This window comes from Ochotona curzoniae, unplaced genomic scaffold, assembly GCF_017591425.1.
Source record: "Ochotona curzoniae isolate NIBS_2020 unplaced genomic scaffold, NIBS_Ocur_1.0 contig_4797, whole genome shotgun sequence".
NCBI lineage: Eukaryota > Metazoa > Chordata > Mammalia > Lagomorpha > Ochotonidae > Ochotona > Ochotona curzoniae.
Window position 1 is genome coordinate 665,959 of NW_024466390.1, and position 15,107 is coordinate 681,065.

Genomic DNA, 15,107 nt, shown 5'->3' on the forward strand with positions numbered 1-15,107 from the left:
TGAGCACTGATTGATCATTCACAGCTAGCATGGTGGATCATGTATTTTCCAAGCCTAAAAAATAAATCTTAGCAAGTCAGTGTCTTTCCCCAGCAGATGTGGTTTTACATGCAATGATTGATTAGCATTGTTTTTTACTTTAATTTAAACTATAAATGATAGGTCCATGTTTGCACTTAGGTTCATATCCCAAACTGCTTGCCACTGGGGATAATGAAAATCATTTCTGGCCATTTACATAGCTTGCATGTAAATTTAAAGTAGCTATCCATCACTAATATAGTTTATGAAATTATGAAAATGGCATTCCATTGTACTTAAAATAGCTGTCCTACTGTGAATTTTAAGTAGAGTGCATTACATACATTCTCCAAATAATTCCTCCCCAAATGCCTTAATATATATTATTTGTGGCAAAACTGCAACGAGTAATGATGGTTTACCCTACAATAAAAACCAGAATGGCTGTTTGACATTAGAATTAAAAACGGAAAGTTCCTTTTATCGCCTCTCACCCCTCCCACCTCCACCCCAGCCTACCTTTGGGATTGCATTTTTCTGAATGTTTTGCTTTCCTGTGAGGGACTCAGCCAGGTTTCCTGACTTGGGGTCACAAGGACTTGGAAGACTATTGTGTAACTTCATGAATCACCACGAACAGGATTTGCTTGGGAATCTGCCTCTATTTGCCTTTGATTCTGCTTGTCCCTTGGCATGAGTGGGTATAATGAAGATATGCCAAGAACAGGGCTCTTAGGTCAAGGTGAAAACATCAGTCTTCCACATCTGTCTGGGAGCAGTGGAGAGGACTCGCCACCTGGAACTGACAAAAAGGATTACAGGCCGTTGATGGGTGGCTGCTGGCTTTGCGTATCTTGGTAAAACCAGATGCTTTCTTGGGCTAACCGGATTAATTCCAGGCCTGAGGAGCTAGAGGATCACAGAACAGAGTTATATGATGTGAGAAGGAAAAGGAACCAGAGGATGTTACTTGCCCTGTTGTTTGGAAACCCAGATAGTTAGCAAAGACCTGCCTGAACCCACCGGCTGCAGGTGGCTCAGTCGTGAATCCGAATCTCGGCACAGGACGCCTGTTTCAAATCAATGAATGCAAGACAATGCTTATAGAATGGTCCCAGGCTCTAGGCCTTGCCCTGCCCAACGCAGCAGGACCAACGGCGGGGAAAGAAGGGATAGCAGCAAGAAGAGGTAAGCGAGGGCAGGGGACAGAGAGATCTCTGAATTATGGATGAGAGGTTACAAGATTACAGCCAGTAAGAAGTGTTCATCTGTGTGTTTCAGGATCAGTGTTCTCATAAAACAAAGGACTGATCCAGGGCATTACACATAAAATGTTCTGTGACAGGTGCAAATGTGCACTCCAGGAGTCAATAAAACACTGAGTTTAATTGCAGCTTTTCTTCTATATGACATGTAACCTTAGGCAAGTTTTAAATGATTCCGTTTTCTCACCAAAAAAAAAAAAAATGAGAATAACAATGACTACCCCACTGGGTTTAAGGAATTACAAGGAAATGTATGGGATTGGTCTAGATACACCATGACACATAGTAGGGCAGGTATCCGGGTAACATCTTCTCTTCCCTCTAGTTTTAATACAGCTCTTTAATCTGTTAGATCTGGCCAGTCCATTCTCATTAAAGTAAATTTTGAGAGATAAGAAAGATGGTAAAACACCAAGGAAATGATAAGACTTTCTTTCAGCCTGACTCTGGCTTCTTGAACTCTTGGCTAGGAATCACAATGGCAGTTCTAAGGAACTGGGGTTTTCTTTTTATTTATTTGCATGTGTTTAGTTGAAAGAAAAGTTAGAGAGAGATCTCCCATCCGTTGGTTTACTCCCCAGAAAGTCACAACAGCCAGAGTTGGGCTGGTCCAAAGCTAGGAGCCAAGAGTTTCTTCTGAGAGCAGGGGCCCAGGACGTGGGCCATCTTCCCCTGCTTTCCCAGGAGCATTAGCAAGGAGCTGGGTCGAAAGTGAAGCAATCAGTACTCTTAAACCAGCACGCATATGAAATGCCAACTCTGCAGGCACAGGCTTAAACTATTATGAAAGGTGCTAACCCCAGAAACTGGGTTTTCAAGGAGAAAGCAGGAGGTAAGGCAAGGAAAAGAGGAACAGTACTAAAATTTTCAGTACGTCTTTTTTGTTTGTTTTTTATTTCCATAGTCTCAACATGTTAAAATATTGAGTTTCTGCCTTTCTACACTAAAAAAGGATATTTCAAAAAGTTTATGGGAAAATTAAATTCAAAAGGCTTTATATTGGTGCAAACTATCAAGATAATTTTGAAATCCATGCTATTTTCCCCCTCCTCCCAAAAATGTATTCTCCATGACTCTTTTAGAGACACTGGGCATGCTGTGGGCCACAAGAATGACTCTTCCCACCACCCCCATTGGGGCCTGGTTTCTATATTTACCAAGATTTAAGATGTTTTCTGTAGTGAAAAGAAAAACCACAAGCCTTTTTGATTAGAGAAATCTTAGCACTTCAAGTCTGAAATGTGTCTATTGTGGTGGGCCTGCCCAAAGGGTGTCCACGTTTGTTTAAATAAAACAAAGAGGAACATTTTCCAGGTCCCAAATTAGAGGTGAAAGCTATGCATCAAGCTCCCCTGTCACGCCCCCCTCTGGTCTCTAAAGTATTCCACACTCCTGAGCAGGACAAGGAATTAGCTCCCAAGAGTGAGGTTGGAGCGCCTGGAAGATGTGTTGCCCTCACAGCTCTTGGTACAGTGTGGAGCTAGTTCAGGAGAGCTATAAAGGACTGAATTCCAGGTCGACTACCTGGGCCATCACAAATAGAAAGAATCTTTTCTTTTGGGGAATCAAGAATTTAGACACCTAATCTTTAACCAGATGCTGATGAGCCAACCTTGGCCTTATACACTGCTGTTCTTTAGTTTGGCTATGAGGAAGTTGTGCCTGTGGGTAGAGAGAATGGACGTGGATTTAAAGATGGCAGTGCTCTCTCTGGCAGAATAAAAGAATTGGGGTGGGCTGAGCAGCTTGGCCCGATGGCAAACACGCTGCTTGTGATGGCTGCCCCCCATAGTGGAGTGCCTTGGTTCAAGACTTGACTCTGTCTCTGACTCCAGCTTTCTGCTGCCAATGCAAGCCCGGGGGGAGGGAGTGGGAGTAGCTCCAGGAACTGGGTCCACCCATATGACAGACTCAGATTTAGTTTCAGGTTCCTGACTTTGGCCTGGCAGAGATCCAGTTGTTGTGGGTATTTGGAAAGTTCACCAGTGGGTGAAGGATCTCTGTTTCTCTTCGCAATTTTTTAAAGATGTAAAACAAAAACACAGAAATGTGTATGTCATAGCCACAGTTGGCTCCAGCTGTGTCACTTACTAGCTGTACCACCTTGGACAAGTGGTTTGTGCCTTGGTCCCCTCATCATGAACAGTGACGCAGAGAGCTTTCCTGGAACTCTCAGCATGTGCCGTATTGGGCCCCCCAAGGTGTGCGTTGTAATCATCAAATGCTTACAATGACACTAGGAGGTTGGCTCTATGCCACTGCATTTTATAATCAAGAAACTGAGGCACACTCATGGCCATCATGGCAGGCAATTCTATTAATAATCACGGCACCATGAACACTGCGTTGATTTTATGGTGTTAAGCAGCCATGAAGAAAGGCAATAAAACAAAAGAATATCTGAATTCACAAAGTCCTGTGAAAGCAAGACTTAAGTAACATAAAACTGAATAGGGGTGACATATCTTATTCACAGATTTCTCCCCCAGGTTTCTTTCCCCGCAGAGGTAAGGAGGTAGAGAAGCTGGCTACTGTACATGAGCATTTTGTCCTGGATCACTCTACAAAGATATGATTAAAAATTGAAACATTTCAGGGTTAGCCTTGTGGCTCAGTGGCATAAGCCACCATGTATGACAACTATATCTCATCTCAGAATTCCAGTGAGAGTCCCGGCAGTTCTTCTTCTAGTCCAACTCCCTGCTAATATGCCTGGGAAGGCAGCAGAATGTGGCCCAAGTGTTTGGGTCCCCGAAACCCACATGGGAGACCAAGATGGAATTTCAGGCCCCTGGCTTTTGGCTGGTCCTGCAGTGGCTATGGTAGCGAATTGGGGAGTACAAAAGCATATGGAAGATCTCTCTTTATCCCCCTCCCTCTCTGCCACTCACTTCTTATACACTCAAGTAAATTAAATAAGCATATTTGAAAAGTTTTATCAGAAAAAAAAAAAAGAAAATGCAAGTTCCATGGGAAAGAGAGAACAGATGGGAGAAAGTGCTCAAATAAAAAATTTTTACTTTTCCCAGATTGAAGGCTAAGATTTTCCAGATTGAAAGGAAAGGGGCTACTACATGGAAAAATTCCATGTAAAGCCACAAATGAAGCGAAACTCAGGAACACAAGAAAGAGGAGAAGATCCTAAAATCTTGCCCCAAAAGACAAAACAAGTGCAGAGCAACTGCTTCTGTGTCGCCAAACAGCCCAAAGCTGCCCAATAACTATACAGGGCAGTAGAAAGCAAAGGAGAAAATATTTTTGAAAATCGGAGACAGAATTATTTCCGGCCTGAAACCGTGCACCCAAGTGATGATGACAGGCAAAGGCTGGCACGTTTTATCGTCTATCTCTTGCTGTTTCTCAGGAAATGACTGGAGAATATTCTAACCACATGCACACACACAAAAGAGGAAGTAAACAAGGAAAATAGGAAGGCCTAACATCCGGGAAACAGAAGATGGAAGAGACTGAGGAAATCCCCAGGAGCTATTGGAAGAATGTTCCAGAATGACCACGGCACAGCAGCCCTGGATTCCTAAACCTTCTGTGAGCAGAAGGATTCAAAGCCGTGGGGGAGGAGTCTCCCAAGAAGGGAAAAGGGGGACTGATTGATTTCCTGTGATTTGCTTTAGGCAATATAACTTTTTCTTTTAGCTGCTTGAGATATATGTTATGGCATCTGAAAAAAAAATAGTGATAGATATAAAGAAATGAATATGAAAATGTAAAGGAGGAGACTGCTAACTCTAAGAAGGATAAAAAAAGATGTGCAAAAAGGAATCAGTCAAAGTGCACCATCTAAATGAGCCATAGCAAAGTTTTCTACAGTCCTGATAAGGCTGACAGTGACTGCTGACTGAGGCAAACACTGGAATCTCTTGGCAAATGGGAAAGAGTTGGGCAATGGCAGCTGTGCTGGCTGCAATGCCAAGTTGAAATGATCTGAAATTCATACCACAGGGGGTGAGTGCTGTGGTGTAGTGCGTTAAACTGCCACATGGGAAGCCCAGCTCCCCACGCCAGCTCCTCCTCTTAGAATTCCAGTTAAAATCTGTGTATGTATTTCAATTTTTTACACCAAAATAGACATCTTTCAGTTCCACTTTTCCATTTAAGAAGTGCCCACAGAGGTCATTTAGTGTTTTATTCAATTAAAACATAACAATCACACATTCAGGAAGGGCTTATCTTGAGAAGGTGGTTGGATCAGAGATGCTGCTAAGTTTAGGAGCTGATGTGGGTCCATATTAAGTGACTTCAGGTTGACAGTTAAAGATTAAAATTTTTGGGCCCGGCGCAATGGCGCAGTGGTTAAGGTCCTCGCCTTGCATGCCCGGGATCCCATATGGCCCCGCTTCCCTTCCAGCTCCCTGCCTTGCATGCCCGGGAAAGCAGTCAAGGACAGCCCAAAGCTTTGGGACCCTGCACCCATGTGGGAGACCCGGAAGAGGCTCCTGGCTTCGGATCAGCATAGCATGGGCCGTTGTGCTCACTTGGGGAGTGAATCATCGGACGGAAGATCTTCCTCTCTGTGTCTCCTCTCTGTATATCCACCTTTCCAATAAAAAAAAATAATAAAAATAAATCTTAAAAAAAGATTAGAATTTTTAAAATTAATTTATTTATCTTACATATTTTAAAAGCAGAGTTACAATGAGAGGAGAAAAAGAGACAGAATTTTAAATCCACTAGTTCATCCCCCAAATGGCTGCAACATCCAGGGCTGGGCCAGGCAGCAGGCAAGAATCTTAAGCTCTGCCCCAGTTTCCCATGTGTGTCAGGAGTCCGAATGACTGTGGACCATCCTCAGCTGCTTCCTAGGCACATTAGCAGAGAGCTGGATGGGAAGTGGAGCAACCAGGATGTGAACTGGGGCCCATGTGGGATAGTAGCCTCAGAGGCAGAGGCTTAACTCACGGTGCTGGTCCCTATAACTTGCTCTTTGAAAACAACAACAACAAAACATAACAAAAAACCTGAATTGGGGAAGTTAACTCTAACCCAAAATGAATAGAAATTAAGCATACACATGAAGGCTGAGCATTATCCATGTGGAGTAGAGAAGAGGGAACAGTGAAAGAAGCACCAAAGAAGCCAGAAAGCAGAACTAACCCATAGGAGGTGGGTATTTTGAGAATGGAGTGATTGTGGATCTGCTGTCCAGTGCGGACCAGAAAGAAGCCGATTTCATGGAAGCCCTGCTACACACACACACACACACACACACACACACACACACACACACAGAGCAACTGGGAGACAGGCAAACTGCAGCACAGCATGTTAAGCTGTTGCCTGGCAAGTGTGCATCCCGCATCAGAGTGCCTGGCTCAAAGCCATGCTGTTCTGTGCTTCCGACCTGACTTCTTGCTAACAGGCCCCCTGGGAGGAAGCAGGTGGCAGATCCAGTGGTTGGGTCCCTGCCACATAGATGGTATTTCCGGTCCCTAGCTTTGGCCTGGCCTAGATATCTACCCCCTCTTCTCCTCTTTTCTTCTCCCATCTCTATGACTGTCTCAAATAGAATAAATAAATCTTACAAAGAAAACCTGATTTATATAAAATTACTGAGGATTGATTGGAAGCAATTACTAAAAGTATTCTCTTTTAAATGCTAAGAGAGAAAACATACGGAAAATACACGTGTAAAAGAGGGAACAGAACTAACATATTTCAAAATGAAACAAACAATTCCAAAGAGGCTGTAAGCTCCTGTGTGTGTGTGTGTGTGTGTGTGTGTGTGTGTGTGTGTGCACGTGCATGTGCCAAGGACAGTCCCACACTGCAGGGCTGCCTTCTTTCTTCAAACACAAAGTGACAGATAAAGGACTGGGAAGCAAAGCCTACCCCACAATACAGGGATCTTTCTGTTGCTATTTGGAAATGGGTTTTGATTCTGAGTTAATATTCCTGTCCTTCTCCTCTGCTTTAGTAGAGGTGCTGTGATATTTCCAAGTGTTCTAAGTACCTGGGTGATCAATCACTGAAAGCCACACTTCTGTTGGGCCGATCTGTTAGGAAGTTTGTAAGCTTGAGCATCATTGCAGCAACTGTAGAGATCCCAACAGGTGGATTATTCCCAAGCAAGAGTTGCAGTTCGGCAGGGGTGGAGGGTGGGCACAGGGTGGAAGTCCTTAAAATGACCTGAAAAGAAGCAGAAAAAAAAAGTGCTAGTTTTCTTCTAGGACAAGTACACTAACCAAATGCAATTGAAAGTAAATATGAACACAGGAAACATGTAAACATGTAAGTATTTTTTGGTGATTTTTCTTTGTAAGGGAACAGAAAAGAGAGAGGGGGATCCCTGATATCATATGCAGTCCACATAAATACTCGTTAGGCTCTATTGCTTGGGAAGCAATGACAAGGAAAAGTGTGCACGAGCTGCTGTTGGCTGAAGCCGATGGGATTCAGAGCCTCTGGGGAAAGAGGGGATCACTGTAGTGATCAGTGTGACTGGGGTTCAAGTCCGGGCAAGGGAGCAGGGGCAGGGAAGAAAGCCAGAAAAGTAAGTTTCGAAGGCTTTTAACTATGAGAAAGGCAGCAGCGATCAGGAGAAGCCAGAGGACATCTGTGGCAGGTGCTTGTTGTAAATATCAACACAATGAGTTGAGGGACCAACCAGTAAGCTGATGACTTGTCAACCTCAAACGTCTCCTTGTCTGCTAACAGACCTAGGCTTGCCCCAGACCCTCCTATTACTGTGACGTTAGTTCTGAATGTGTATTTGGGAACACTATGAAGAGGAATGAGAGGAGACACAGGACTGACTGCATTACACTCGGAAGAATATACTTCATGACAAATTGAACATCTCCCAGCTACGTTCCTGGCTATTTACACATACTAGAAATGCTTATCCTAACACTTATTCCTTGCACTTAAATCTGACACTTAAATCTATATCCCAGGAGCTTGTCTCCATTACAACCTAGTCTATGTTGGGAGGCATTTTCAATTCCTTGGTTTTTCCCTTACTGAGGATGGCAGACTCTCACACTGTTCTTGCCATGCTAATGGATGAGCACTGCATCCCTCCCACACATCAGAAGACTGTCTCACTTCCTGCAACTGGTCGGGGATTTCCTTGTCCCTCATCCCAGGAGGAGGCCCATGGAGGCAAAAACATCACCCACTTTATGCCTCTGTATACCATAGTGCCTCCTCCCAGCAACAGATTTTATTATATTATTTGTAATTTCAAAATCATTTTTAAAAGGTTTTGTTTGAACTGCAAATATCAAAAACAAAATAACATAATCTTTCCTCATAGGAAAAATGACCTCTAGATGTCTTCTGTATTGTTTCTAGACTCCCTCCATATGTCTGACATTAAGGATACAATGTTAATTGCTAATGTTACTTATTGGTGACATGCCTTGTCCAATACTGTGCTCTCTTAAAACATGGTTTGGCAACAAAGTGTAAGGTTAAGGTTAACGGAAAGAGAGAGACTTCTGTTTTAGATTCTGATGGGAATCGCTTCCCAGCCTTTTGGCTAAGATCAAGTGTAGATTCTGATGGAATCACTTAGAGTATACCAATGTACCTGCCCACTGAGCAAACCTGGACAAAAGTATATGAGCTACACTAATGCCTACTGACGTGTACTGGCGATTCAAGATGTCTGGGAGGAAGGAGGTCAGGCTTCTAAAGATGCTGGAGAAAAGGCAGTCACAGGGAGAAACAGCTGAGAACATGCAGTTGCTTTTGTCCTGGGAAAATTTGCCAATTCGAGGTCAGGGAGGGCCCTAGAATTTGCCAATTGAGGGTCAGGGAGGGACCTAGAATTTAAGAAATGCCTGGACAGTGTGCTATGGGGAAAGAATTACGCCAGGCAGAGTATGTGAATGATCTGGGAAAGTTAGAACTAAAAAATCAGGGAGGTGGAAGTCTGGTTCTCGATTGAAAAGAGATGAACAAAAATAATGAAATGAACCCCCTTTGAATACCTGCTAAACACTGATGCTTCTTGAGTTGGAAAATTAAGAATGAAGCCCCTCCATTCCCTAAGAGAAAGCTGGTTTTTACTGAGCAGGGTTGGGGTAGGGAGAGTTATAAAGTTTAGGACTAGGCAGAAGTTGTGGCTTTGGTGAACTTACCAGGCCTCCATGTGGAAGACTGGGAGAGCTGCACCAAAAGGTGGTGGTCCCCCACTTCATGTAAGCAGAACTCACTTCCTGATTATAATCATCAGGCCTCATGCTATCCATGAGGAAAAAGCAAAGCATATTAGGAGAAACATCACACATTTTAGAGTCTCTCTGATCTTTTTAACTGTACAATGTCCAAAGTTCAGTACAAATAAGTATGGAACATGCCAAGAAAAGGATCTTATAGGTAAAAATCAAGAGAAGAAAGGATCTCTATATGATTTTGTAACAGAACTTAATGACTTTAAGATAATATGATCATTTAATGAACCAGAAGAAAAATGATAAAATTTAATTTTAAAAGACACTGATTTCATAAAAACTAAAGAAAAATGAGAATTTAAACCAAAAATTTATCTTGGAGGCAATATACAAGAGATTAAAAGCCAAAAGAAGCCAAAGCGTGAAGCATCAGCACCAAAGAACATCAGAAGAAGAGGAGGGAAGGAGAAGAAGGAGGAGAAGAAAGATATAGGACAGGGTAAGAAATACATATGGATCTCAGTGAACATGTCTAAGAAACATGTACTTGGAATCTCACAAAGAGCACCCGGGTCAGGAGAGGGAACAAACTGGAGGAATGTTAAGAGATAAAAAATGACTCTTCCAAAAGGTGAAAGATGTGCAAGCACAGGACGCGAAGCTCTACAAATCTCAAGAAGCAAAACTACAAAGAATAAATATTTCTGGTACATGAGAGTAAAACTTCTTTAAAAATAAAAATAAAAATAATATCTTAAACAGCCAGAGGGAAACTTTTCTGTCACAGAATAAACAATTTGTTAACTTCTCAATAAAAATGTTGAAACCAAAAAACAACGATGTGACATGACTAAAAGAGATAAAGATACAGCAGCTGCTTTCTAAAGTTGCACTTCTCCCTCACAAAGTCCCTAAAAAACAACTGAAATAAAGACATTAGGAGAACAAAAACTCACCTGAACATACTGGACTGACAGTAGACCAGAACCTCAAGAATCATGTATGATTTGGTGACTGGCAGGTTGGCTCAACCAACTAGTCCTCCACTTCCAAGTACGGGCATCCTTTATGGGCGCCAGTTTGTGTCCTGGCAGCTTCACTTCCTATCCAGCTCCCTGCTTGTGGCCTGGGAAAGTAGTGTATGACCCAAAGCCTTGGGATCCTACAACCGTGTGGGAGACCCAGAAGAAGCTCCTGGCTCCTTTCACTTTGGATCAGCTCAGTTCTAGCTGTTGCAGTCACTTGTGGAGTGAATGAGCAAATAGAAAATCTTTCTGTTTCTCCTTCTCTTTGTAAAAATTTGTCTCTAATGAAAATAAATAAAACTTTTTTTAATAGCATATGTAAGACTTTTACTCCAAGAGAAAAAAAAATGGTCACAAATAAAATATATATCCAGGCAGGTTAAAATGTGTTGAACTGTGACCTCACACACTGGCACCTCATGTGACTGTCAATTGGTGTCCTGGCTACCCCACTTACAACCCAGCTCCCCGCTAACGGCCTGGGAAAAGTAGAAAACGTTGACCCAAGTGTTTGGGCCACTGCCACCATGTGAAAGATTCCAGACTCCTGATTTCAGCTTGGCCCAGCCGTGGAGCTATCCTGGAGAATGAATCAGCAGATTCAAGATCTCTCTTTCTCTCATTCTTCCAGTCTCACTCACTCTCTCACTGCAATACTGACAGGTAAATCTTTAAAATAACATCAAACACACACACTCACAAAAAAAAAAACAAAACACGAAAAGCAAAGGAAAGAATAAATATTTTGGGTGTGTCTAATTGAATATTTTGTTGTGCAAAACAGAAAATGATGTCTTGCAGATTTTAAAATGTATGAAGAATTTAAACGCATATAAGAATAATTTAAATATAGAGAACAAGTAAGTGGAATAAAAAATTATTAGGTCCTAGAATCATTTGGGAATCATTAAAAGCAATAAATTTATATTATCATGTACTAAGGTTGTGAGTTATCATCTTTGTGGTAGTTATCAAAGGCCAGAAAATAAATAATAAGTTAATATATGAAACAAAATAAGAAACTAATAAATACAACAATAGGCAAGAAAGGAGAAATAACAGTTGATTGAGGGAAAAAATATGAAGAGCAGAGATTTAAACAAATCTAAGTGGACTAAAATATTCCATGGACTAACAATATTGTTAGCAAAAATCTTGAAGGAAAAAAAGAAAGCAAACAAAACATTAAACTATATTCCACTTATAAGAGATACATTTGGGGATTAGCATCTTGGTGTAGTAGCCTAATGATCTGCCTGTAACACCAGCATCCAATATGGGAGCCAGTTCGTGTCCTGGATGCTCCATTTCCAACCCAGCTCCCTGCTAGTGGCCTGAGAAAACAGCAGAGGAAGGCCCAACTCCATGTGCCCTTGTAGGAAACATGGAAGAAGCTCTTGGCTCTTGGCTCCTGGTTCCTGGTTCCTGGTTCCTGACTTAGCTTCAGCCCAGCTCTGGCCATCTCAGCCATTTGGGGGTGTGAACTAGGGAATGCAAGATCTCTCTCTGTTTTTAACTCTACCTTTCAAATAAAAACATGTAAATCTTTTTAAAAGAGAGAGATACATTTGAAGATAAGAATACATGTTAAAAGTCAAAATATGGAAAACATCTACTTTAGTTATACAAAAAAGTAGCACTGTAAGAGATAAATGGGAGACTTTTCATCATCATTTTGGAAATATTAAAATCCAAAATCTGTGTGCATTTTTACAGAGATACAAAATATGCAAAGCAGAAATTATATCACAAAAATAAGCGATAATATTGGAAGGAGCTTCATCTTTTGTCCACCTCCCCAGCTTCTTTCTGATGTGGACTTTGCAAGGCAGCAGGTGATGGCTCATGTGATGGGGTCCCTACTACCCACCAGAAAGACCGGCAGTGGTTTGGCTTCTGGCTTTTCACAACCCTGCTCTGGCTGTTGTAGGCATTATGGGGGTGTGAATTAGCAGATAGATACTCTTTCTGTTCACCTCTCTCTCCCTCTCCTTCTTGGCACAAGTTCAACAAAAACAGCAGCTCAAATAATAGTGTAGCTAAAGCCTTACTCAGTGGGATGCTACAGTTTTCAATGCATCTTAGGAGAAAAGAAAAACACAGAAAAGCAATATTTAAGTTGTAATCTCATGAAGCTGGGAAAAGAATAGCTTACTATAATCAAGAAAACTAAATGGCTGAGATAATAAAGGCAAATGTAAAAATCAGTTACATAAAATGGTAATACCGTATCAAGACTCATCATTTTAATAAAGAGCATGCACAAATTACAACACTAAGAATGAAACAGAGAACATCACAACAGATCCCACAGACATAAGTTAAGACATCAATCTGAATAGCCTTAAGCCATGACATGTGCCATTTGGATACGAAGTATATAAGAGAATTAAATCTACTACTGAAAAAAAGAAATTCCCATGAAGACAATCTCAAGTCCAAACTGCCTTATTGGTAAAATTTTCTGAATATAGTAGGAAGGAAATATTACCAATAAGTTTTTCTACTGGACCAAAAATGAAGGCACAAGTCAAATAATCTTAGCACTGATACCTGGCAAGAATATTACAGAAAAAAATGTAAATAAATATCTCTCTAAAAGAAGATTAAAAAAAAATTCTGCAGCTGTGTAACAGCAAGTCAAACCCAGTTATGTGTAAAGGTGGTCGTACTTTACCACTAAGTAATTACAGGAATACAAGGGCAGTGTCCCATCTGAAATAAATTCATTCATGCCATTTGCCTCATTACAGGAAAAGAATATAGTCATTTCAACAGAAAAAAAATACCTGACAAGATTCAAGATAGCAAGAAAGAATAAAGGGGAATTCCATTACTCTGATAATTGAGAATTCACAAAAACAAAACAAACTTATAGCAAGTATCACAATTAATGGTGAGTTATTGAGAGCTCTCTTCCTAAAATGGCAAATGTCAGAAAGATAGCAATCATCACCTTTTTAAAAAATCTGTTTTAGAGATCCTAGTTAGTGCAATAAGGCAAAAAAAATATGCTTAAACTAAAATTTAGGATCAAAAACATACATGTGTAAACAAGCATCAGACTTGAGGCATGGCTTGATTTAGTGGCTCTGTCTCTCTACCTTCAATGGTTTTCCTTCACCCAAAGCCTGAATCTCACATGCTCAGAAGATGGTTGTCAACAGCTTCATTAGCTAAATGCTTCTTTAGAGAAAGACACAGTGACAAAAATAGTCAGAGATGCAAACAGAAACACAGACAGCAAAGGGGTAGCGCTGCTATAGATAGAGATGATATAGAGACCAAGACAGAGATATAAAGATATAGAGACATGGAAAAAGAGACAGAGAGATAAAAAGAATTCCAAGCAAGAAATCTGAGTTTGATTTGGATTTGGACCATGTCTTTCATTTTCACAGCCTGTACTGATCAATTTAGCTTGGTGGTATGTTTCATCTCCTCAGTTTTGGAGAAAATTCACAGCTCTACAGCTACATGGATTCCCAGAGACTTAACAGTTGTCAGGAAGCAGGCCCTTTGTCTAGTGTCCACACTGTTTCAGCAATTTTTCTCTGATGCTCCAGGGCCAACAGAAATATCGACTATTTCCTTTTCATTCTTTTTATAAGTATTCATGTCCAAGCAACTTAATAATAGCAATTCTTGCAGTACCCAATAAATGTCAGTGTTTCTTGTGAAAATGTGAAGTATGCCAGAGTGCTCCGTGGGTTCTCAGCGGTACCCTGGGATGTCTTGGTGCTTAGTTTGGGAGCTGTGTAGCATTGGCTGAACTGGAGGCCACACATGTTCTCTGCCTTCTTAGATCAACAATCATGCACAACAAACCAAGAACAAACACAATCAGAAATGTGGGAAGCATGTCTGTGGACATCATTTTATTTGTTAAAAAAAAAAGTATCTATTTTTATCAGAAAAGCATATTTACAGAAAGAAGGAGAGACAGAGATCTTGCATCCACTGGTTCACTGCCCAAATGGCCACAGTGGTTGGAACTGAGCCCATTCGAGCCCAGGAGCCTGAAACATCTTCCAGGTCTCTCACACAGGTGCAGTGTCCCAAGGCTTTGGGCCACCCTCCTCTACTTTCCCAGGCCACAAGCAGGGAGCTGAATGGGAAGTTGAGCATCCAGGATATAAACCAGCACTCATATAGGATGCCAGATTTGTGAGGCAGTGGGTTAGTCAATTAAGCCATTGTGCCAGACCCTGTGAACATCATTTTCAATGTTGTGAACATCCATTAGCTCAAACAAGATCAAAGACCACTAAGGAAGAATGGAGCCCAGGGAAAGGGATTGGAGAATAAGCCAGTTAACCTTGCCTTGATTCTTTTCCAGTCTGTCTCCTCTGCACATCAGGGCTGGGAATCAAGATAATTAAACCACTCTGTGGATCTGTGATTAAACCAAAGAACTGGATTAGTGGCAAATAAGGATATTCAGATGGCAAAAACACCAAGACAAAAATAACAAATGATATTAAATAGCTCCTATTTTAAAAGCCATGGTTTAACGCTAAAAATTACAAACCTATCTATAGCTGCCTTGGGTAATCTGATTCCGGTGGTGTTTTCTGTCACTTGCTAATACAGTGTCCTAGTTCTCGGCGACTCTTCTGAGTGTGTCAGTGGTGAGGAAGAGAGTGGTCCTAGGGCTGACT

The 15,107-nt window shown here is 41.4% G+C and overlaps 1 long non-coding RNA gene across 1 annotated transcript; it reads right to left on the reverse strand.

Annotated features, from left to right (window-relative positions):
* Positions 1-713: 713 nt before the first annotated feature.
* Positions 714-9,476, reverse strand: LOC121161586. Its single transcript, XR_005884696.1, has 3 exons — positions 9,389-9,476; positions 7,255-7,430; positions 714-817 (listed from the first exon to the last, which is right to left on the reverse strand). It is a non-coding gene; the product is annotated as an uncharacterized LOC121161586 (long non-coding RNA).
* Positions 9,477-15,107: the final 5,631 nt, after the last annotated feature.